The sequence below is a fragment of the Siphateles boraxobius genome, unplaced genomic scaffold, assembly GCF_051911475.1.
Source record: "Siphateles boraxobius isolate OS27281-9 unplaced genomic scaffold, OSU_SipBor_1 19, whole genome shotgun sequence".
NCBI lineage: Eukaryota > Metazoa > Chordata > Actinopteri > Cypriniformes > Leuciscidae > Siphateles > Siphateles boraxobius.
Window position 1 is genome coordinate 3,754,949 of NW_027508799.1, and position 24,288 is coordinate 3,779,236.

General features: G+C 42.9%; 5 non-coding genes across 5 annotated transcripts; all 5 read right to left on the bottom strand.

Annotated features, from left to right (window-relative positions):
- Positions 1-353: 353 nt before the first annotated feature.
- On the bottom strand, positions 354-426 carry trnaf-gaa (transfer RNA phenylalanine (anticodon GAA)). Its single transcript has one exon. It is a non-coding gene; the product is annotated as a tRNA-Phe (tRNA).
- A 92-nt stretch (positions 427-518) lies between these two features.
- Positions 519-592, bottom strand: trnai-aau (transfer RNA isoleucine (anticodon AAU)). The gene has a single exon. It is a non-coding gene; the product is annotated as a tRNA-Ile (tRNA).
- Positions 593-680: 88 nt separating this feature from the next.
- trnap-agg (transfer RNA proline (anticodon AGG)) lies at positions 681-752 on the bottom strand. The gene has a single exon. It is a non-coding gene; the product is annotated as a tRNA-Pro (tRNA).
- Positions 753-13,895: 13,143 nt separating this feature from the next.
- trnaq-cug (transfer RNA glutamine (anticodon CUG)) lies at positions 13,896-13,967 on the bottom strand. Its single transcript has one exon. It is a non-coding gene; the product is annotated as a tRNA-Gln (tRNA).
- An 8,645-nt stretch (positions 13,968-22,612) lies between these two features.
- trnaq-cug (transfer RNA glutamine (anticodon CUG)) lies at positions 22,613-22,684 on the bottom strand. Its single transcript has one exon. It is a non-coding gene; the product is annotated as a tRNA-Gln (tRNA).
- Between the last annotated feature and the right edge of the window lie 1,604 nt (positions 22,685-24,288).

Genomic DNA, 24,288 nt, shown 5'->3' on the forward strand with positions numbered 1-24,288 from the left:
TCCAGAAGCACGATAGCAAGGATTTAAGTCATTGAGTCCAGAAGCACGATAGCAAGGAGCAAATGAAGCCTTTGCTTTTTAAGCCCATGTTTCCCCAATTCCGACTCGGTTTGAGAGTGCCAATTTCACCGCCACGTCAGCAGTTGCGCATCACCTCTGTTTTTTCCCTCCCTTCCGCAAATAACCTAAAAAGGTTCCACAGAGATTTGAACTCAGATTGCTGGATTCAAAGCCCAGAGTGCTAACCATTACACCATGGAACCAACACACTCTGCTAGCTGGCTGTCTGAGAGGCAGATAGCGATGAGGCTAGGTGGAATCAGGTAGACTAAAAGAGGCGGACGTGGTTCCTCTGCCGAAACCCGGGATTGAACCAGGGACCTTTAGAACTTCAGTCTAACGCTCTCCCAACTGAGCTATTTTGGCCAGATACTTGTATGGTTTAGCCAGCAGCCATGTCTGGGAGCCCGCCCGTCATTTTCGAGAAGAGCAGAGCGAAGGTCCCAGAGAGAAAATCAAGGCCCGTACGGGGATCGAACCCGGGACCTTGGCGTTATTAGCACGACGCTCTAACCAACTGAGCTAACCGGCCTCTCTCTGGCTCATTTTATCCCCAATTTCTCAGAAATATCCTGGTTGCCCTAATCAGGCTGAAGAGATTAAAAGCAAAGCCTAATAATGGGCTCGTCCGGGATTTGAACCCGGGACCTCTCGCACCCTAAGCGAGAATCATACCCCTATACCAATGAGCCGAAACATACATCCTCCCTGCTGCTGCCGGGCCACAAACATTTCAGCTTGCATGGCTTAAAGCGCATTTTTTGATTAAATCTACAATTAAAAGGTAGCCAGTGCAAAGTTTCCAGCACAGAGGAAATGCGGCCTCTTTTTTTGTGGTCATTGGAAATCACGCTGCAGCACCTGCACACGAATAATGAGAAGCTTACTTACAGGAGCCTGGTCTGCAACACTGGACCCAGTTGATGTTGCAGGAGCAGAGGCAGCACTTGGCTGGACAGAAGGCTGTGGAGGAGACTGCAGAGGAGGCTGGGCAGGGTGCAGAGAAGGAGACTGCAGAGGAGGCTGGGCAGGGCGCAGAGGAGGAGCACATGTCACCAACACACTTGTATGCGTTAAGTGATACTCACCACATGTAAAGAGCTGTCTCCGGGCTGCGGACTCAGACGCAGGATGTACACGTGGTCCTGCAGCTGTTAAACACATATTTTCGTTAGACATATATGATGCATAATATATACTGTAATGATTTTAAAGCTTGCAAATCACTTACAGGGTTTGGCTGGAGACAAAATCTTTTGTGCCAGCTGTGAAGCAAATAAATGCTTCCCCCGCGCCAACAGGACCTTCACATTGGTCGCCAGCAGTGGCCTGTTCTTAGTGGCAGTAGGTGGAGGAGGAACAGACACAGTGGCAGTGGGCACAGCAGCAGTGAGGACAGATGCAGTGGGCACAGTGGTGGTGGGCACGTGGGCTGGAGCCTGCCTCTTCAGCACGTATGCTTTGAAAAGGGCCATATTGGTGTTAGGCCTGGCCTTTGCCTTCTTCAGGTAGGTGATGAGAGCCTGGGCCTCCTTGCTTGGGTCCTCATACACCTCCTTCATTGACCTACCCTTAAAATCCCCAAACTCCACCATCAGACATCCAGAGTCTCCTGTCCTCTGGGCCTCCTGCAGCATGGCCTGTTTTATATGATACACCTCCACAGCTTTACCTACCTCCCTGATCTGCGAGGTGTATCTGAGGAACAGGTGTTTGCTGTCCGACAGCGGGTTGTCCCTCTCCTCCTCCCCCAAAATGCTGCTGACCAGATAGCAGGCATACCCCAGTGAGTTCTCCAGCAGCCACAGGAACCTCTGACCCTGGTGTTTCCCAAACTGGATCTTGCAGTGAGCCAGAACCAGGAACTTGTCTCCAGGATTCCCTCCATTCTGCCTCACAAAGGCAGTGGCCTCAGCCAAGACCTCCTCCTTACACCTGGCCCTCCCTGCCAACACGATCTCCCTCCTATTGGCCTCCTCAGTTGGCCCCATAAGGAGTCGACCCTCAGAGGTTCTTCGTAAAACCGGGTATGCATACATAATCTGAAAGGACACAGTCATAAACAGAACGTTACATAGCTGTCATATTCCAACTGAAAGTATTTTACTACAGCATTTCTTTTTTATGTAATTAATTATTATAATATAATAATTAATGATTATTATTATTATGAGCAGAAGCATTAATGTTTTTATACAACTGTGAATCACTTTGAATTGCCTTGTGTACAAATTGTAAATAGTGTGATGAACTTATTAATAAGAAAATAAATAACACTTCTTGGTACAATCTTGCTGGTATCATGCCATGCTTAAATCGTTTTGTTTTGTTTAGCTTTTGTGGCAGAGATTACTAAGAAACAGCAAATATAACATAAAGGCGTTTATGACAATTCATAATAATATGATCATCAAACAGATCTAAAACTTAAAATGGTATATCAAATCGTTTTGGTATATCTTTTATATCATAGTTGAGAATCATTTGTTGAAACAAAAAAACACTTGTTTTTGCCTATTCATGTCTTTTTAAATATGTATAACATAGTATTTAAAAAGATAAAATAAATATGTATACTGGTGTATAACATAGTATAGTATAACATATATGAATTAAACTTTTTTTTAAAGGTTTTAGTAAACATCTTGTGCTCAAAATAATGTAATGAATGACACAAAAAAATACTAAATTAACAACAACAAAAAAATGGTTTAAGGAGGATATAGCTTAATTAGCGGTCGGCTAATTATCTTGACAGTAGTGGCATGTTTTTTACTGTATATCATGGTAAGGTTGCAGGTTCACATGTACAGAAGAAAACGTGTGCTATTACACGCTAGCTAGCTTTATTGGCATGTTTAATTGTCTAAAAACAAACACTGTTTATGAATAAATAATGATCGATTATACAGTCGTGAAGAATAGACTTACCTGTTGCAAAGATGACGATAATTACTACTGATGACGACTACTTCCTGCTCAGCTACTGTTCGGACGCTCTCGCTTACTGCTCCGCGCTTTGCTCTATCGCTTTTATATTTCTATATTTTATCTCCTTTTATCACCTAATTTTAACTTCAGCAAATCAGCACAGTGCTCAAACGCTTGGATTACTACAAAAAAAAGCAGAATTATTGTATTCGACCAGCCTCCCACTGAAAGCTTACATTCCGGGGAAGAGAAAACACAACTGCCTACATTCATAAGGATAAGAAAATGCCTCCTCTGGAGTCTACTTGCTGCTCCAACTGCCACAGACTTTTACAAAGGATTGCAATTCTTGAAACAAAGTTAATTGCGGGACCACCAAACCAGACAGAACACACAACAGAGCTTCGTCATGGACGTCCTCAGCATACAGCCGGTGAGTCCCATGAATCTAGTGCTTCTCGACAGGCCATACTGAGTGCAGAGAAACAAGCCGATCGTTTTACTAATCGATGGCACAAACAGGGTGCGAGACCCAAAGGCACTCGAGACATCAGATTGTCACGAGCATCACATATTACTGCAGTAGCATCCTCTACCCCAGATACGGCTCTGACAAGGACTGCAAACACTGGTCTCCTACCACCGCCTATACATCTTGAGAACAGATTTGAAGTATTAATGAATGAGGAATCCCCAAATTTGATGAATGTGATCGCACACAGACAGAATCAGCCAGTAGCTAACACTGATGCTAACTGGGGCTCAAGGTCGAGCAGACAGCGGCACTCAGCTCACAGTGCAGCCGAGCCCAGGACTCTGATAGTGGGCGACTCCGTAATCAGAAACATTAATAGCAGGGATACAACAACGTGCTGCCTTCCACAAGCAACAACTTCTGATGTAAACAGGGAACTTCAGAACATTCTGATGAAACATAAGACTGCAAATCGACTCATCATTCATGTGGGGAAGAATGATATTCATAAAGAGCAGTCGGAACTTCTTAAAAAGGATTTCAATGAACTTTTTGAAACACTTAAAAGACTGAAAGTTCAAACATTCATCAGTGGACCACTCCCAGCAAGAGGAACAAACAGGTTTTCACGGTTGCTTGGGCTTAATACATGGCTACAAAAAACCTGCAATATAAAAGGAGTGAACTTTATTGACAACTTCAATCTTTTCTGGAGTCAGAGGCAACTGTTTCAACAGGATGGCCACCACCCAAACAAACTTGGTTCAAGAGTGCTAAAGGACAATATCTACTTCTCCCTCCGTCATCCTTCTGCAATGTGTGCCAATCCACTCAACCTGAATGGCACACAAACACCTGGATACAGTATGAATGACCACAGGATTTCACTTCAGCACCTGAATGGACATGCGGTTGACACATCACAAAAGGACAGTGATAACACCACTCAGCCACAACAACCTCTGCTCACGGACACAATCTCAGCTGAGCCCTGCCCACAGAGCTCACCACAGACAGACTGTGACATACCAGCACTGCTCCAAGATACAGCACCCATAGACGACTTTCTGGAAAACATCCAGGGAAACCAGGACAGCATATTACAGCCTCCAATAACACCAGAGCAAAAATCCCTCTCACCGGAAACATTATCACTCTCTCCAGCATCTCCACTTCTGTGCTTCTCAGAGAAAATGGAACAACTGGTGCATGCTGGAACTAGACTATCCCACTCTTTTGCTGCGAGCCCCCAGATACCAACCAAAAAACGCCAGGCCCCACAACCACCAAAGCCTGCGGGCCCAGCTCGCCCTCCCCCTCCTCCTGTGAGAGCTCTTCGGACTCTGCCACAGCGCCAGGGCCCACACCCTCCTCCAGCGGCTCGAGGTGAACCAAAAACAACTGATACCAGCTCTCAGTGATATGTGTCGGGGTCCCCGCTATGATAACAATAACTTTCTCAAATGTTTACAGAACAAGCGGGAACCCAGTGTGCCTGTATCTTTTTCTATTGCTGTTCGATTACATGATAGAAAGTCTAAGGCCTTCAAAAGCCGTACAGCAAACCCATCTAATCTGGTGCCTATTACACGACATACCAAGATTGCTGTGGGGACAAAAAGTAAGACTGTTAAGTTAGCACTTTTAAACATCCGCTCACTTAAAAATAAATCACTTTTAGTCAACGACTTAATAACCACATACAACCTGGATTTTATGTTGCTAAATGAAACTTGGCTAGAAGAGAGTTGCAGTGCAACAGTCCTCAATGAAACAGCCCCTCCTAACTTTACTTTTATGAGTGTCTGCAGAGCTGTCAGAAGAGGCGGAGGTTTAGCTGCTCTTTATAAAGATGTCAATCAATGTAAGCAAATATCATTTGGGAATTACCCGTCTTTCGAGTATCTGGGTATTGTGTTAAAAGGTGCTCGACGCATTTTACTTATCATTGTTTACAGGCCTCCAAAATACTCTCCAGCTTTTGCTGAGAACTTAACAGAACTGTTATCAACAATTTCCTCAGAGTTTGACTGCTTTGCCATTGCTGGAGATTTTAACATTCACATAGATAATGCAGAAAACAATATGGCAAAAGAAATCAAAACTGTTTTAAAAACTTTTGATCTGACTCAGCATGTACATGGACCCACACATAATTGTGGACACATTCTAGATTTACTTATCAGTAAGGGTCTAAACATTTAATAAATTGTTATTAAGGATGTAGCACTGTCTGATCATTTTTGTATTTTCTTTGATATATTGATCTCTCCTGCCATTGAAGCTAGATCTGTGCCTGTCAAGAAGAGATGCTTAAATGAGAACACTAGTGTACTATTTATGAAGGCTATATCTTTAACACCAAGCATATCTGCTGACTCTGTTGATTTTCTCCTTGATTCTTTTAACTCAAAAGTAAAGAGTGTAATTGATGATATTGCTCCTCTGAAAGTCAGGAAGAAGAGTGGCAGACAAAAAGCACCTTGGAGAAACTCAACAGCAGTGCAAAATATGAAAAGACAATGCAGAAAAGCAGAGCGCATGTGGCGGAAGACAAAACTTGTAGTCCATTATAACATCTACAAAGACAGCATCCATGCTTTCAATAAGGAACTAAGCAAAGCTAGACAGACTTTTTTCTCGAATATTATAAACAGCAATATAAACAACACGCGCACTCTTTTTGCTACTGTAGAGAGACTGACAACCCCCCCAAGCCAGATTCCCAGTGAAATGCTCTCAGTGAGAAAGTGCAGTGAGTTTACTTCTTTCTTCTCTGAGAAAATCAATAATATCAGAAAGGTGATCAGCTCATCCTTGAGTTGCGCTGGGGTCAGGCAGATCAGACAACAGCACGAGAAAGTAGCCACTATGTCTGATTTCGAAGAAATTGATGGCAAAATTTTGGAAGAAACCGTACAGCAACTAAAAACATCAACCTGCGCCCTTGACGCACTTCCCACATCTTTTTTCAAAAATGTGTTACACAGCTTAGAAGCAGATCTCCTGGAAGTGGTAAATGCCTCACTTCTCTCTGGGAGTTTTCCGACCTCCCTGAAAACTGCTGTCGTCAAGCCCCTCCTGAAAAAGAGCAATCTGGATAAGACCATATTAAACAACTACAGACCGATATCAAATCTTCCTTTCATAGGCAAGATCATTGAAAAAGTTGTCTTCAATCAGCTGAACAAATTCTTAAGCTCGAATGGATACTTTGACCATTTTCAATCTGGTTTCCGACCGCACCACAGTACAGAGACCGCGCTCATAAAGATAATAAATGATATTCGCTTAAATACTGATACAGGCAAATTATCAGTGCTGGTACTACTCGACCTCAGTGCTGCATTTGACACTGTCGATCACAAAATACTTCTTGACAGGCTGGAAAACTGGGTCGGGCTTTCTGGGATAGTCCTAAAATGGTTCAGGTCATACTTAGGAGGCAGAGGTTATTATGTGAGTATAGGAGACCATAAGTCTGAGTGGACATCCATGACATGCAGAGTCCCTCAAGGCTCAATTCTTGCGCCACTCCTATTCAACCTGTACATGCTCCCAATGAGCCAAATAATGAGAAAGAACCAAATCGCTTACCATAGCTATGCAGACGACACACAGCTCTACTTATCCCTATCGCCTAACGATTACAGCCCCATTGACCTCTTTGCCAATGCATTGATGAAGTAAACAATTGGATGTGCCAAAACTTTCTTCAGTTAAACAAAGACAAAACTGAAGTCATTGCGTTTGGAAACAAAGATGAAGTTCTCAAGGTGAACGCATACCTTCAGTCTAGGGGTCAAACAACTAAAAATCAAGTCAGGAATCTGGGTGTGTCTCTAGAGTCAGACCTTAGTTTCAGTAGTCATGTCAAAGCAATAACTAAATCAGCATATTATCACCTGAAAAATATTGCAAGAATTAGATGCTTTGTTTCCAGTCAAGACTTAGAAAAACTTGTGCATGCTTTCATCACCAGTAGGGTGGATTATTGTAATGGACTTCTCACTGGCCTTCCCAAAAAGACCATAAGACAGTTGCAGCTCATACAGAACGCTGCTGCTAGGATTCTGAGCAGAACCAGAAAATATGAACACATCACACCAGTCCTCAGGTCTTTACACTGGCTGCCAGTTACATTTAGGATTGATTTTAAAGTATTATTACTGGTATATAAATCATTCAATGGCCTAGGACCTCAATACATTGCAGATATGCTCAGTGAATATAAACCCAACAGATCACTCAGATCATTAGGATCACATCGGCTAGAAATACCAAGGGTTCACTCTAAGCATGGCGAGTCTGCTTTTAGCTACTATGCCAGCCGCAGCTGGAACCAGCTTCCAGAAGAGATCAGATGTGCTCCTACAGTAGTCACATTCAAATCCAGACTCAAAACACATCTGTTTAACTGTGCATTTACTGAATGAGCACTGTGCCACTGTTCGTCCGACTGTTTCCACTGTATTTTATTTTATGTTTTAATTATTCTGATTTCATTTGATTATTTCTGTATTTTATCTTTTATTCCAAACTGTTTTAATTATTCTGATTTCTTTTGATTATTTTAATTTCTTCTATGTAAAGCACTTTGAATTACCATTGTGTACGAAATGTGCTATATAAATAAACTTGCCTTGCCTTGCCTAATAATAGCGGTCGCCGATTGGTCAAATGTAAGCCACAGGAGCAGAGCCAGGAGAGAAACGCGATTGGTCAAAAGTAAGCCACAGGAGAGAAAGGCGATTGGTCAAAAGTAAGCCACAGGAGAGAAACACGATTGGTCAAAAGTAAGCCACAGGAGAGAACGCGATTGGTCAAAAGTAAGCCACAGCAGAGAAACACGATTGGCTCACGTGGGCTTATTTTGGGCTTACTTTGGCTCAATCGGTAGGAAGCAGTAGGCGCAAGCGAGAGGTAGTGGGATCGATGCCTGCATTCTCCAGTGCTGTCCATCCTTTTTTACGCCCCCCTTCAAGGGGCACTACCTAGATGAGCTCTTGCGGCTCAGTGCTGCCAAAAAAGTTTTTTCGAACGAGGTACTGCACACATTCCTGGCAAAAGCATGTCCCACCGAGATTTGAACTCAGATCGCTGGATTCAGAGCCCAGAGTGCTAACCATTACACCATGGAACCTTGGCGTGTGTCAACTTTTCCCATGAGCAGCAGAGATTTAAGTCATTGAGTCCAGAAGCACGATAGCAAGGATTTAAGTCATTGAGTCCAGAAGCACGATAGCAAGGAGCAAATGAAGCCTTTGCTTTTTAAGCCCATGTTTCCCCAATTCCGACTCGGTTTGAGAGTGCCAATTTCACCGCCACGTCAGCAGTTGCGCATCACCTCTGTTTTTTCCCTCCCTTCCGCAAAGAACCTAAAAAGGTTCCACCGAGATTTGAACTCGGATCGCTGGATTCAAAGCGCAATTTTTTGATTAAATCTACAATTAAAAGGTAGCCAGTGCAAAGTTGCCAGCACAGAGGAAATGCGGCCTGTTTTTTTGTGGTCATTGGAAATCACGCTGCAGCACCTGCACACGTGCTAGGGATCGCGCCTCGTCTTTGTCTTTGAGAGCGATGGACATAGGGTGACCAGATTTCTCGGAGTGGAATACGGGACAGATACAGAACGCATGCGTATAGAGGGAATGCACGTGACGTCACCGTTGGCCGGAGTGACTGCAGTTACGCCCACAAGTGGCAAAAAGACTGAGCGGCAGCATTGGTTTTCAGTGTGAATGCTGCGGAAAAACACACAAAACGCGTCTAAAACGGGAAAGAGACTGACTGTACAACTAGATTTGACAAGAAATATGAGGAATATTTTTACAGACTACCTAAAGCTACAGAACAGAGAAGCAAATAGATCGCTGCAATTCATAGAAACAACTGGACTCCAGGCAGCGAAAGGTGGATTTGCAGTTATCCTTTTTGTGTCAATATGCTGAATTTAGTGGTAAAATCATTCTCTATATATTGTATTGTTATATATTGCAGTGACAACTCATCAATCAAATATTTACCACTGTATATTCTGTATAATTTGACATTTTTAAATAAACACTGACAAAAAACTATACAAGTTTTAAGTCTCTAGACGATATGATGATATATATAACATTGCTAAGTGATCACCTGGATTTAGACCTGCCTATTTTGTATTTATATAAAGCATTCACAGGCAAATTTGCTGTAGGTATTTCCCTGGTGTCGAAATCAGGCACATATAAATGTCAGGAAACACGATTCCTGGCTGCATGTTAATATCTATGGATCACTGGATCTTTAGTAAGTTGTAAGGAACACTATATTGAGTCCAACCCTTAGTTTAAACTGATAATCGTTTGTTTTACTTGCGTTTTCGCAGTTTCCCCTATTAAATCCAGTCACGCAGCTGCTCTTCTGCCACTCAGTCCGGCTGAGGGGGCGTGTTCCGGCGGGAAAGTGACGTTAATGCATTCCCTCTATTAATGCGTCTTACATGCGCTTCATTAGGCACACTAGCACACACACACAAGGTCTCTCCCTCTCTGTCATGCGCGCGCTACACGGTTTGAACGTAACATATATTCACTTAGCCTTTCGGAAACGAAACCTATTATATATAAAAAAATATATATATATATATATATATATATATATATTAACGATGAAATAAGGGTCAAAACATGATTTTTTCAGAATAAGTCGGGACTCTAAAATTAGAGTGGAAATACGGGGCTGTCCCGGGAAAAACGGGACGTCTGGTCACCGTAGATGGACACCTTCTCTCCATCATCAAGGGGAATTAGCTCAAATGGTAGAGCGCTTGCTTAGCATGCAAGAGGTAGCGGGATCGATGCCTGCATTCTCCAGTGCTGTCCATCCTTTTTACGCCCCCCTTCAAGGGGCACTACCTAGATGAGCTCTTGCAGCTCTGTGCTGCCGAAAAAGTTTTTTCGAACGAGGTACTGCACACATTCCTGGCAAAAGCAGGTTCCACCGAGATTTGAACTCGGATCGCTGGTTTCAAAGCCCAGAGTGCTAACCATTACACCATGGAATGAACACACCCTGCTAGCTGGCTGTCTGAGAGGCAGATAGCGATGAGGCTAGGTGGACTCAGGTAGATAGGAGCTGGCGTTTGGTCAATGGACCGCCTCGACTAAGAGAGGCGGACGTGGTTCCCCTGCCGAAAGCAGGGATGGAACCAGGTACCTTTAGATTTTCACTCTAACGCTCTCCCAACTGAGCTATTTCGTCCAGGTACTTGTGCAGTTTAGCCAGCAGGCATGTCTGGGAGACCGCCAGTCATTTTCGAGAAGAGCAAAGTGAAGGTCCCAGAGAGAAAATGAGTTGCCCGTACGGGGATCAAAACCTTGACCATGGCGCTATTAGCACCACGCTCTAACCAACTGAGCTAACCGGCCTCTCTCTGGCTCATTTTATCCCCAATTTCTCAGAAATATCCTGGTTGCCCAAATAAGGCTGAAGAGATTAAAGCAAAGCCTGAAAATGGGCTCGTCCGGGACCTCTCGCACCCTAAGCGAGAATCATACCCCTAGACCAACGAGCCGAAACATACATCATCCCTGCTGCTGCCGGGCCGAAAACATTTCAGCTTGCATGGCTTAAAGCGCAATATTTTAATTAAATCTACAATTAAAAGGTAGCCAGTGCAAAGTTTCCAGCACAGAGGAAATGCGGCCTCTTTTTTGTGGTCATTGGAAATCACGCTGCAGGACCTGCACACGAATAATGAGAAGCTTACTTACAGGAGCCTGGTCTGCAACACTGGACCCAGTTGATGTTGCAGGAGCAGAGGCAGCAGTTGGCTGGACAGAAGGCTGTGGAGGAGACTGCAGAGGAGGCTGAGCAGGGCGCAGAGGAGGAGACTGCAGAGGAGGCTGGGCAGGGCGCAGAGGAGGAGACTGCAGAGGAGGATGGGCAGGGTGCAGAGGAGGAGACTGCAGAGGAGGCTGGGCAGGGCGCAGAGGAGGAGACTGCAGAGGAGGCTGGGCAGGGCGCTGCAGTCCTGTGGGTGGCTGTAGTGAGGATGGTCCTGGTGCAGAGGGACAGGGGTTGAAGGCCTTGCTGGAAAGATGGGAGTTGCTCTTTCCAGTGGACAGGAAGCTCTGCAGGCGACTGGTACACCTGGCCAGGGGTCCACAATGCTGGAGGAGCAGGATAAGGGGCAGGAGCAGGGGCAGTAGCACGAGCCGGGGCAGGAGCAGGGCCTCTCGAGCCTGCAGTGGCTGGAGAAAAAAGAAAAAACGTACCCACTTACAGGGTTTGGCTGGAGACAAAATCTTTTGTGCCAGCTGTGAAGCAAATAAATGCTTCCCCCGCGCCAACAGGGCCTTCACATTGGTCGCCAGCAGTGGCCTGTTCTTAGTGGCAGTAGGTGGAGGAGGAACAGACACAGTGGCAGTGGGCAGAGCAGCAGTGAGGACAGATGCAGTGGGCACAGTGGTGGTGGGCACGTGGGCAGGAGCCTGCCTCTTCAGCACGTATGCTTTGAAAAGGGCCATATTGGTGTTAGGTCTGGCCTTTGCCTTCTTCAGGTAGGTGATGAGAGCCTGGGCCTCCTTGCTTGGGTCCTCATACACCTCCTTCATTGACCTACCCTTAAAATCCCCAAACTCCACCATCAGACATCCAGAGTCTCCTGTCCTCTGGGCCTCCTGCAGCATGACCTGTTTTTTTCTGATACACCTCTACAGCCTCGCCTACCTCCCTGATCTGCGAGGTGTATCTGAGGAACAGGTGTTTGTTGTCCGACAGCGGGTTGTCCCTCTCCTCCTCCCCCAAAATGCTGCTGACCAGATAGCAGGCATACCCCAGTGAGTTCTCCAGCAGCCACAGGAACCTCTGACCCTGGTGTTTCCCAAACTGGATCTTGCAGTGAGCCAGAACCAGGAACTGGTCTCCAGGATTCCCTCCATTCTGCCTCAAAAAGGCAGTGGCCTCAGCCAGGACCTCCTCCTTACACCTGGCCCTCCCTGCCAACACGATCTTCCTCCTATTGTTCTCCTCAGTTGGCCCCATAAGGAGTCGACCCTCAGAGGTTCTTCGTAAAACCGGGTATGCATACATAATCTGAAAGGACACAGGCATAAACAGAATGTTACATAGCTGTCATATTCCAACTGAAAGTATTTTACTACAGCATTTGTTTTTTATGTAATTAATTATTATAATATTATAATAATTAATGATTATTATTATTATTATTATGAGCATAAGCATTATTGTTTTTTATACAACTGTGAATCACTTTGAATTGCCTTGTGTACAAATTGTAAATAGTGTGATGAACTTATTAATAAGAAAATAAATAACACTTCTTGGTACAATCTTGCTGGTATCATGCCATGCTTAAATCGTTTTGTTTTGTTTAGCTTTTGTGGCAGAGATTACTAAGAAACACCAAATATAACATAAAGGCGTTTATGAAAATTCATAATAATATGATCATCAAACAGATCTAAAACTTAAAATGGTATATCAAATCGTTTTGGTATATCTTTTATAACATAGTTGAGAATCATTTGTTGAAACAAAAAAACACTTGTTTTTGCCTATTCATGTCTTTTTAAATATGTATAACATAGTATTTAAAAAGATAACATAAATATGTATACTGGTGTATAACATAGTATAGTATAACATATATGAATTAAACTTTTTTTTTAAAGGTTTTGGTAAAAATCTTCTTGTGGTCAAAATAATGTAATGAATGACACAAAAAAATACTAAATTAACAACAACAAAAAAATGGTTTAAGGAGGATATAGCTTAATTAGCGGTCGGCTAATTATCTTGACAGTAGTGGCATGTTTTTTACTGTATATCATGGTAAAGTTGCAGGTTCTCATGTACAGAAGAAAACGTGTGCTATTACACGCTAGCTAGCTTCATTGGCATGTTTAATTGTCTAAAAACAAACACTGTTTATGAATAAATAATGACCGATTATACTGTCGTGAAGAATAGACTTACCTGTTGCAAAGATTGCAAAGATGACGATAATAATAGCGGTCGCCGATTGGTCAAAAGTAAGCCACAGGAGCAGAGCCAGGAGAGAAACGCGATTGGTCAAAAGTAAGCCACAGGAGAGAAAGGCGATTGGTCAAAAGTAAGCCACAGGAGAGAAACACGATTGGTCAAAAGTAAGCCACAGGAGAGAACGTGATTGGTCAAAAGTAAGCCACAGCAGAGAAAACACGATTGGCTCACGTGGGCTTACTTTGGGCTTACTTTGGCTCAATCGGTAGGAAGCAGTAGGTGCAAGCGAGAGGTAGTGGGATCGATGCCTGCATTCTCCAGTGCTGTCTATCCTTTTTACGCCCCCCTTCAAGGGGCACTACCTACATGAGCTCTTGTGGCTCAGTGCTGCCGAAAAAGTTTTTCCGAACGAGGTACTGCACACATTCCTGGCAAAAGCAGGTCCCACCGAGATTTGAACTCGGATCGCTGGATTCAGAGCCCAGAGTGCTAACCATTACACCATGGAACCTTGGCGTGTGTCAACTTTTCCCATGAGCAGCAGAGATTTAAGTCATTGAGTCCAGAAGCACGATAGCAAGGATTTAAGTCATTGAGTCCAGAAGCACGATAGCAAGGAGCAAATGAAGCCTTTGCTTTTTAAGCCCATGTTTCCCCAATTCCGACTCGGTTTGAGAGTGCCAATTTCATGGCCACGTCAGCAGTTGCGCATCACCTCTGTTTTTTCCCTCCCTTCCGCAAAGAACCTAAAAAGGTTTCAACGAGATTTGAACTCGGATCGCTGGATTCAAGGCGCAATTTTTTGATTAAATCTACAATTAAAAGGTAGCCAGTGCAAAGTTGCCAGCACAGAGGAAATGCCGCCTGTTTTTTTGTGGTCATTGGAAATCACGCTGCAGCACCTGCACACGTGCTAGGGATCGTCTTTGTCTTTGAGAGCGATGGACACCTTCTCTCCATCATCGAGGGGAATTAGCTCAAATGGTAGAGCGCTTGCTTAGCATTAGAAGGGGCCCAATCTTTGCGCCCCCGCACACAAGCCAAAAAGACGCGAAAAACGAGAATTTGCCCACAAATTTCCCCTGCAACATTATTAGGGCTATATTCCTGTGCGTTATGAAGGAGTTTTAGTCACATTTGAAACAAGTCACCCTCCGCGGGCTGGATTCGAACCCGTGTTCTGCGTGTGATCAACTGCGCCTGCGTCTTCATTTATCTATGACATCATTATATTGATTTATATTTTTTTGTGTGTATTATTATTATTTTTAAATATTGCACATTACATGTTGTTGATTATTTAATAAAATGAATAAAAATGGAGGGATATGATTTGATTGACATGATTTATCAGATTTGTTTTAAGACACTTCAAATGTTTTATTAAATGTTTTTTTTTGTGTATATTATTTTAAAAAAATGCATATTACATGTTGTTTATGATTGAATAAAATGAATAAAAATGTTTCTTCAAATATGTGTGTTATATATATAATAATACAAATATTCTGTAACATATGTGTACCTCCGCTTCAGTGAGGTAAGGAGCCTCACGAAGACCAACTAGGTAACCAGCCATATCCTGGACCTTGTCCCACCCAGCAATGCCATCGGGCCCAATGACTGCTCCCTAGTAAATTCAGATTAATGTTAATATATGTGGAATAAAACGAGATTGAAATTAAATAAAGCCCTTAAAGTGCTTTACCTGAGCCTCGTCGGAGAAACTGCTTCCAGTGTCAGATGGCTGTGACAACACTGAAGGGGTAGGGGCAAATTGGTGTCGTTCTCTAGTTGATGTGGATGGCTCAGCCAGTGACACGTCAGCCATTGATACATCAGCCAGTGATGCTGGGGACTGAGGCTGAGGCAAAGATGAGGGGCTGTTTGCGAGATCATGGCAGGGGTCATTCTCGTACAGCACTGGAACTGTGATGTCCTCCGTGATCTCTTCCTCAAACCCCTCATCTTGCAGGTCTTGGTCATCAATTTCCTCCACCAGCCTGTCTTCATCCTCTGGGTTCTGGAGCACTGGAGTCAGTGTTTTGCCAGTCTGGCTGTAAAGGTACTCTATTCCTAGCAATTCACCTACGAGAATAAAAGGGGAAAAAATGTCTTAATATTTTGTCTAGTACATTTAAGGCTAAATTGATACTTAGTAGAGTATTACAAAATAACAAATTAATGAATGTCTTGCCTGTATATGCTCCAGGAGGGCGATAGCGCTCATCCCAGGGCTTCCCAAAGACTGTCTGGCTAAGCTGGTCCACAACCTCTCTCATGGCACTGCCATATGACCGGATGGAGGACGCTCCTTTTATGGCATCTTCCATCCGGTCATCATTCCAACGCATCAAGCCCTCAAGGAGATAGGCTTGAAAATGCGCATCACTGGCACTGGTTCCTAAAAGTAAAAAAAAAAAAAAAAAAAGGGTTTTATATGTCACATATGTACAATATATTTACTACACATGAGGTGCTATGAAGTAGCTGGTTACATGTAATAGAGTTATGTAATTACATAAAAAAATTATTGTCATTATAACCAGAGTTATTAGTGATTTGTGAGGCAAGACAGCTTTGTCAATGCTTTTATGACATCAGAAAAGAACTGTAAAAGTGTGACATTTATTAATGTGACATTAATTTAACGTAATGGAAGCAGTTACAGTGCTTATATTTTTTTACAGAAAAATTACTAATCCATATGTATGTAATACCTGGAATAAAACGGTTCAGGTGGAGGTGGAATGACTCCAAGGAGGTAGAGCCTCGAGCACACCTGTAGCAGCACAGCTCCACACCGCCTTTCTTCAGTGTCCCCTTCTTTATGTAGAGCGGAAAGTGCTCTGGGTCTTGGATACACTGTACATGCTTCCGCTGTTCTTTCCATATCTGCTGGATCCGTTCATGGTTCAGAAGTGGAACTCCCAGAGTATCCTTCCCGTCCGCACTGTCAAACTGATCAATCAGTGACCCAATCAATATGGTGGTCTCCTCCTCCCCCCTGGTCCTCCTCCGGCAGTGCAGTGCCAACTCCCTCCGGTTAATGCGAGCACTGACCGCCTTTTCTGAGATGTAGCCAGTCTTCTTTGCTGCCAGCTCACCCTCCTTTGCACGGCGAAGAGCAGCCACATCCTCTGAATCCCACTGGAATATGGACATGGATAGACGTGCCATGAAGATCCCATAGAGCGGATGAGCCTCTGTCGTGACACCTGCAGCAAATCGCCGCATGAAATGCCAGATGTCCAGGCGCACTTCAAGCTCATCCCACTCCGAAAACATGGCCTTCACCTGAGACTGGCCGTGCTGACTGCAGCAATCTCTGTCCACGTACATCACCTTTGGGGATGCCTCTCCTGCCTCTCGGTAGCGTTTCATTAGGCCAGCTGCCATGGGGTCCAGTGCATGTCCCTCGGCGGCTGTTAGGACAGAGACAAGGACTTGGCCGTGTTCGTTACCAACATTTGTGCACCAGGCAGCTGTTCCTGAAGCAGCACCGGCAAGTTTTTTTGTGACCTATTGAAGAAAAAAAAGATTTAAAAAATAAAATAAAATAAAAACTCATAACTGTTCATTATGTACACACACACATATCCATATCTGGACAATTTCTGGATATAAACAGGGCTGTGATACCTTTTTTGTGGAGTCCATCTTGAGAACACAGCCAAATACAGATGTTATTTTGGCCTTGACCTCGTCCAGTCGCCCCAGAACATCCCTGGCGTACACAGCTAACAGCCACTTAGGTTTAGGAAGGGCAGGTAAAAGGGGAGGCTCAGCAAACACAGGAGGCTGCACAAGGGAGGACCTTGTGAATGGTTCACAGGCAGTCAGGTACTGCAGGACACGCTGTGTCCATGCCTCACTGTGTTGTTCCATCAGCTTCTTGTAGAGCTGAGTCACACTGTTGCCCAGTGTCCTCTCCCTCATCATCCTCACCACCCGGTTGTCACATGAGTATCTAAAGAAACAACAGTATAATCATGCAAATGCTTTGGTTGGAAAAAATAACACAAATAAAAGCGCCTAATAATGAATGATTGTCATTATGAATTACCTGTATGTCAGCAAAGCTGGAAACTGACTGCGGTGGCCCATATCCAGCTGTCCTAAGATGTCCTCGTTCCAAGCTGGATACTTCTTTTTGCAGCGTTTGCACTCCAGATACTCAGTGGCAAGGTCATACCACCCATCAATGTCCAAGACCTTGCGCACGGTACGGTAAAGTCCTGCCGCTGTAAGTCTGTGCTTACCACAGTCTGGGCGAACGCAGACAAGAGGAAACAACCACATCTTTAGCGGCATCCATAAGAAAATGGGCCGACAGAAGAAGAGGTCAGGTGAGGCGGGTGGCTGGGTGTTTATTAAAGGGGGCTGAGGAGGATACCACCAAAGCTTCAGCTGGGACACTATTTCTGGCTTTCCGGTTCGCATGTTGGCCTTAAACAGTGTGTTCCGGATCCACTCATGCTGGAAAGGTGGAAGATGATCTTTCCAGTGACTAGGAAGCTCAGCTGGTGGCTGATGATGAGGAAGAGCTGGTGTCTGTGCTGTTTCCGCTGATGGAGACGGACCGGCACAGGCCTCTGAGTGAACAGTAACATAAATAATATAAGGATGACTGTTATTTGATAGTAATATGCCATAAATGCAGTCCACAAACAGCCGGCGAAGCAGTAATTTTAAACAAGTATTAATAATAATTATGATTATATTTAGGAATAACAGTGAAGAAAATGGTATTAGTGTCAAGAAGCAAAGAACACAGTGTACACTTTATTGATGTAAGGAATATGGGATCAATATAGCTCTTTGAGAATGAGGATTAGATGGAATAAAAGAAAGGAAAATGAGTCGTGATGAATTCAGTAAAAAAAAGTATGATGCCCACAGACATGAAGCATGCACACAGACACAATAAGGAAAAACTGTTCCTCTAATTATTAGAACAATGAATCTCCACCATCCTGTCTGCTCAGGTTGAGTGAGTGAGAAGAGCAAGCGGTGTGAAAAAGTTATCCAGTGATTGTTTAGCAACAGGTAAGTTCGGAAACGCAAATAAATACACTGACACCTTTGGACATCCTTAAGGTTTGGAAGAAGTGCACTCAAAGAATGCCTCCCGCTTGAGGCATGATGTCACATAATTCTGTATTGTAAACAAAAAATATTTAAAAATGTTTATTTATTTTCAAAAATAATGATTCTCAGTGGGTTTCCACAAAACATTCTTATAATATTTGCATTTGTATCATATGCCACACCTGTATTTAGCTGTGCTTCACATTGTGATGCAGCAAATACCAGCTCCTCATCATCATCTTCAGCAGTGGGAATGGAAGTGCCTGGAGCACAAATGTTAAAACTATTACTGTGATCAATACATGGAGACAAACATATGTAAGATGTTGCTTACTTACCAGTAGCGAAAAGCTGCTTTCGGACCAAATGTTTGGCTGGGGGTTCTGCTGCCGGAGGAGGTAAAGTGGACTTCAGTAATGGATCTGGAAACAACAAGTGGACAAGTTTGCCATGACGATAAATGAATACATGTAGAACTGCTGTAGGGAAAATTCTATATTTACACTCCTACTCACAGGGTTTAACTGGTGACATTAGTTTTTTTGCCAGCTGTGAAGGTGACAAATGTTTGCCACGCGCCAACAGTGCTTTCACAGTGGCGGTCAGCTGTAAACCAGTTTGGATGGCTGTAGGTGGACGTGCAGAGGCACTAGAGGTTGCAGGTGGACGTGCAGAGGTACTGGAGGCTGCAGGTGGACGTGCAGGCTGATGTACACTGGTGCCCATATCAGAAGCCCGTCTTTTCAGGACATACGCCTTGAAAATGGCCATGTTAGTGTTGGGCCTGGCATCTGCCTTAACCAAGTACCTGATGAGGGATTCGGCCTCATTGCTCTGGTCTTCATAAACATCCTTCATGGACCGGCCCTGAAAGTCACCAAACTCCACCATCAAGCAGCCCTGGTCTCCAGTTGCCCGGGCTTCTGCTTGCATTTCCTGCTTCCTCTTATACTTCTCTACTTCTTCTGCCATCTCTCTAATATGAGAAGTGTACTGTAGGAACAGTTGTTTATTTTCTGACAGGGGGGTTGTCTGCGCTTTCTCACTGGAAATGCTGAGCACCAAATACACTGCGTACCCCAGAGAGTTTTCCAGGAGCCATCTAAATCTCTGACCCTGGTACTTCCCAAACTGAAGTTTGCAGTGAGCCAGTACTAAAAACTGGTCACTGGGATCTCCACCGTTTGTGCAGACAAAAGTACTTGCCTCTGCCAGCACCTCCTCCTTCGATTTGGCCCTTCCAGACACCACATTTTGAAGTTGCTTCGCCTCCGCCGATGGCGCCATGAGGAGACGGTTTGATGTTGCTGACTGGCGACGAAAAACGGGGTATGCGTACATTTTCTGAAATGAAAATCAGAAAGAGACTATTACCTCTGTCAATCTAAAAGATACCTGTATGTTAAGTGTGTTACAATAATTTAGCAAACTACACAGCAGGACTTAAATCATGTTTATCAGGCATTTTGGGTGACAATATGGAAAGAAATGATATGAAATATTAGATATTATTATGAAAATCTTGGCAATTACTACTAACTCCCATTATTACACTTCTTTTTTCATTACATGTTGCCCCAAGAATACATTAATATGCAAATTAGATACATGGATGCATTGTATAAAATGGGAAAACCCGCTTATGGCCATTTTACACACATATTGCATAAAGCAAAATGGAAGTCTATATCAAATCATTCTGTTATCTTTTATAACATAGTTGGGAATCATCTTCATACAAAGTTTGGTATATAAAATCCTGAAACCTAAACAATTTCAGGATATAAAACACTGATATAATTAAGCTATATCCTCCTGAGACCAAAAAAAGTTTAGTTAATTTAGTATTATGTGTGTCATTACATTGTTTAGAGCATAAGAAAGTTTTTTGCAAAAACGTTTTTTTTTTTTAAATAATGTTCATATAGGTTATACTATGTCTTCTGTAGAGGACACTAGGACTCATTTTTTATTATTATTTTATTTAAAGACATGAATAGGCAAAAACAATGTTTTTTTTTTAGATCACGTCTTTTTAAATAAAATAATAATAAAAAATGAGTCCTAGTAGTGTCCTATACAGAAGACATAGTATAACCTATATGAACATTATAAAAAAAAAAAAAAGTTTTTGCAAAAAACTTTCTTATGCTCTAAACAATGTAATGACACACAAAATTCTAAATTTTAGCAAACGAGCCCCATTCAGCGTGAGTCTCTCCCTGCACACATTTACACCTCTCCAGACTGGTTATGGCTCTGAATATGCATTTCTTTTGTCTGCATTATAGCTACTAACGACTGGCTATTCACAGGCTATTCATAGGGTTTCAAACCCTAATTTATTTTATCAAAGTTCTCACTAAATATTTGAAACTGGTATCAAATATACTGAAACATTTCAGTAAGCATTCCTATTTAGAAAAAAATCATAAATCAATAACTGCTGGTGGCAGGTGCACCTGGGCTAGCTAGCATGTTAGCTTAGCACACCATCAATACACGACCATTTATGAGATTAAAACCATGTTTGTGCTCCAAACTTACTTTATAACGCAAGTCGAGTGTTTTAAATAATCTTATGTGATCTAATTTGGCTTCAGATAAAAAAAATCCGACAGAAATTTTATTATTTATAGTGTTCTGCACGATGATGAAATCTATATCGATTAGCATTACATTATAAATATAATCTACTATTATGAAATACCTGACATGGCTTGAAGAACACAGGTAACTCAAATATCATTACAATCATGTTTATTGTCTTCAAAACATCTTTATCTGCATGTTACAGCGATCTCTGTCAGCTACTTTCTGTATCGAGGTGACGTCTGGAATGTCACATGACTATGGGTCTTCTTCGTGATCCATATATGGACTGTTATTGTGCATATAGCGCCCTCAGGCTATTGGTATGAATTGAAAACACAGCACATCTCAGTAAGAAGCGATCATAATGATTACATCGACGCATTTGGGTATAAATTCAATAAATATTATTCCTGTCTATAGAAATATGATGTCGATCAATGAGAATATATCAACATTTCTCCAAGTCTGCACATTTTTGAGCTAAAGCCCTGAGGGACTTTGTTTTGTGAATCGCTGTCATGACGACAGCACGGAGTGTTTTTTATGAATGGACCAGCTGACGCTCATAATTCATATTAAAGGTATCGACTCATTTTTTCATTTCATAACTCCTGACACAAATTAAGACATAACTGTCACTATAAGTTTCTCAGAATACAATAGTGGTCAAATACTGAATCTTGAGTCTTATATCTTGTTAATGATGTATAGTTTGTCATGGTATAACATTAAGTCTGATAGTAAATTTGAACTAAATAAAAAAAAAACGCTTCAGTGCGCCGACGCTCTGGCAACGGTTAACAGGTTAAGGAGGATATAGCTTAATTAGCGGTCGGCTAATTATCTTGACAGTAGTGGCATGTTTTTTACTGTATATCATGGTAAAGTTGCAGGTTCTCATGTACAGAAGAAAACGTGTGCTATTACACGCTAGCTAGCTTCATTGGCATGTTTAATTGTCTAAAAACAAACACTGTTTATGAATAAATAATGACCGATTATACTGTCGTGAAGAATAGACTTACCTGTTGCAAAGATTGCAAAGATGACGATAATAATAGCGGTCGCCGATTGGTCAAAAGTAAGCCACAGGAGCAGAGCCAGGAGAGAAACGCGATTGGTCAAAAGTAAGCCACAGGAGAGAAAGGCGATTGGTCAAAAGTAAGCCACAGGAGAGAAACACGATTGGTCAAAAGTAAGCCACAGGAGAGAACGTGATTGGTCAAAAGTAAGCCACAGCAGAGAAAACACGATTGGCTCACGTGGGCTTACTTTGGGCTTACTTTGGCTCAATCGGTAGGAAGCAGTAGGTGCAAGCGAGAGGTAGTGGGATCGATGCCTGCATTCTCCAGTGCTGTCTATCCTTTTTACGCCCCCCTTCAAGGGGCACTACCTAGATGAGCTCTTGTGGCTCAGTGCTGCCGAAAAAGTTTTTTCGAACGAGGTACTGCACACATTCCTGGCAAAAGCAGGTCCCACCGAGATTTGAACTCGGATCGCTGGATTCAGAGCCCAGAGTGCTAACCATTACACCATGGAACCTTGGCGTGTGTCAACTTTTCCCATGAGCAGCAGAGATTTAAGTCATTGAGTCCAGAAGCACGATAGCAAGGATTTAAGTCATTGAGTCCAGAAGCACGATAGCAAGGAGCAAATGAAGCCTTTGCTTTTTAAGCCCATGTTTCCCCAATTCCGACTCGGTTTGAGAGTGCCAATTTCACCGCCACGTCAGCAGTTGCGCATCACCTCTGTTTTTTCCCTCCCTTCCGCAAAGAACCTAAAAAGGTTTCACCGAGATTTGAACTCGGATCGCTGGATTCAAGGCGCAATTTTTTGATTAAATCTACAATTAAAAGGTAGCCAGTGCAAAGTTGCCAGCACAGAGGAAATGCCGCCTGTTTTTTTGTGGTCATTGGAAATCACGCTGCAGCACCTGCACACGTGCTAGGGATCGTCTTTGTCTTTGAGAGCGATGGACACCTTCTCTCCATCATCGAGGGGAATTAGCTCAAATGGTAGAGCGCTTGCTTAGCATTAGAAGGGGCCCAATCTTTGCGCCCCCGCACACAAGCCAAAAAGACGCGAAAAACGAGAATTTGCCCACAAATTTCCCCTGCAACATTATTAGGGCTATATTCCTGTGCGTTATGAAGGAGTTTTAGTCACATTTGAAACAAGTCACCCTCCGCGGGCTGGATTCGAACCCGTGTTCTGCGTGTGATCAACTGCGCCTGCGTCTTCATTTATCTATGACATCATTATATTGATTTATATTTTTTTGTGTGTATTATTATTATTTTTAAATATTGCACATTACATGTTGTTGATTATTTAATAAAATGAATAAAAATGGAGGGATATGATTTGATTGACATGATTTATCAGATTTGTTTTAAGACACTTCAAATGTTTTATTAAATGTTTTTTTTTGTGTATATTATTTAAAAAAAATGCATATTACATGTTGTTTATGATTGAATAAAATGAATAAAAATTTTTCTTCAAATATGTGTGTTATATATATAATAATACAAATATTCTGTAATATATGTGTACCTCCGGTTCAGTGAGGTAAGGAGCCTCACGAAGACCAACTAGGTAACCAGCCATATCCTGGACCTTGTCCCACCCAGCAATGCCATCGGGCCCAATGACTGCTCCCTAGTAAATTCAGATTAATGTTAATATATGTGGAATAAAACGAGATTGAAATTAAATAAAGCCCTTAAAGTGCTTTACCTGAGCCTCGTCGGAGAAACTGCTTCCAGTGTCAGATGGCTGTGACAACACTGAAGGGGTAGGGGCAAATTGGTGTCCTTCTCTAGTTGATGTGGATGGCTCAGCCAGTGACACGTCAGCCATTGATACATCAGCCAGTGATGCTGGGGACTGAGGCTGAGGCAAAGATGAGGGGCTGTTTGCGAGATCATGGCAGGGGTCATTCTCGTACAGCACTGGAACTGTGATGTCCTCCGTGATCTCTTCCTCAAACCCCTCATCTTGCAGGTCTTGGTCATCAATTTCCTCCACCAGCCTGTCTTCATCCTCTGGGTTCTGGAGCACTGGAGTCAGTGTTTTGCCAGTCTGGCTGTAAAGGTACTCTATTCCTAGCAATTCACCTACGAGAATAAAAGGGGAAAAAATGT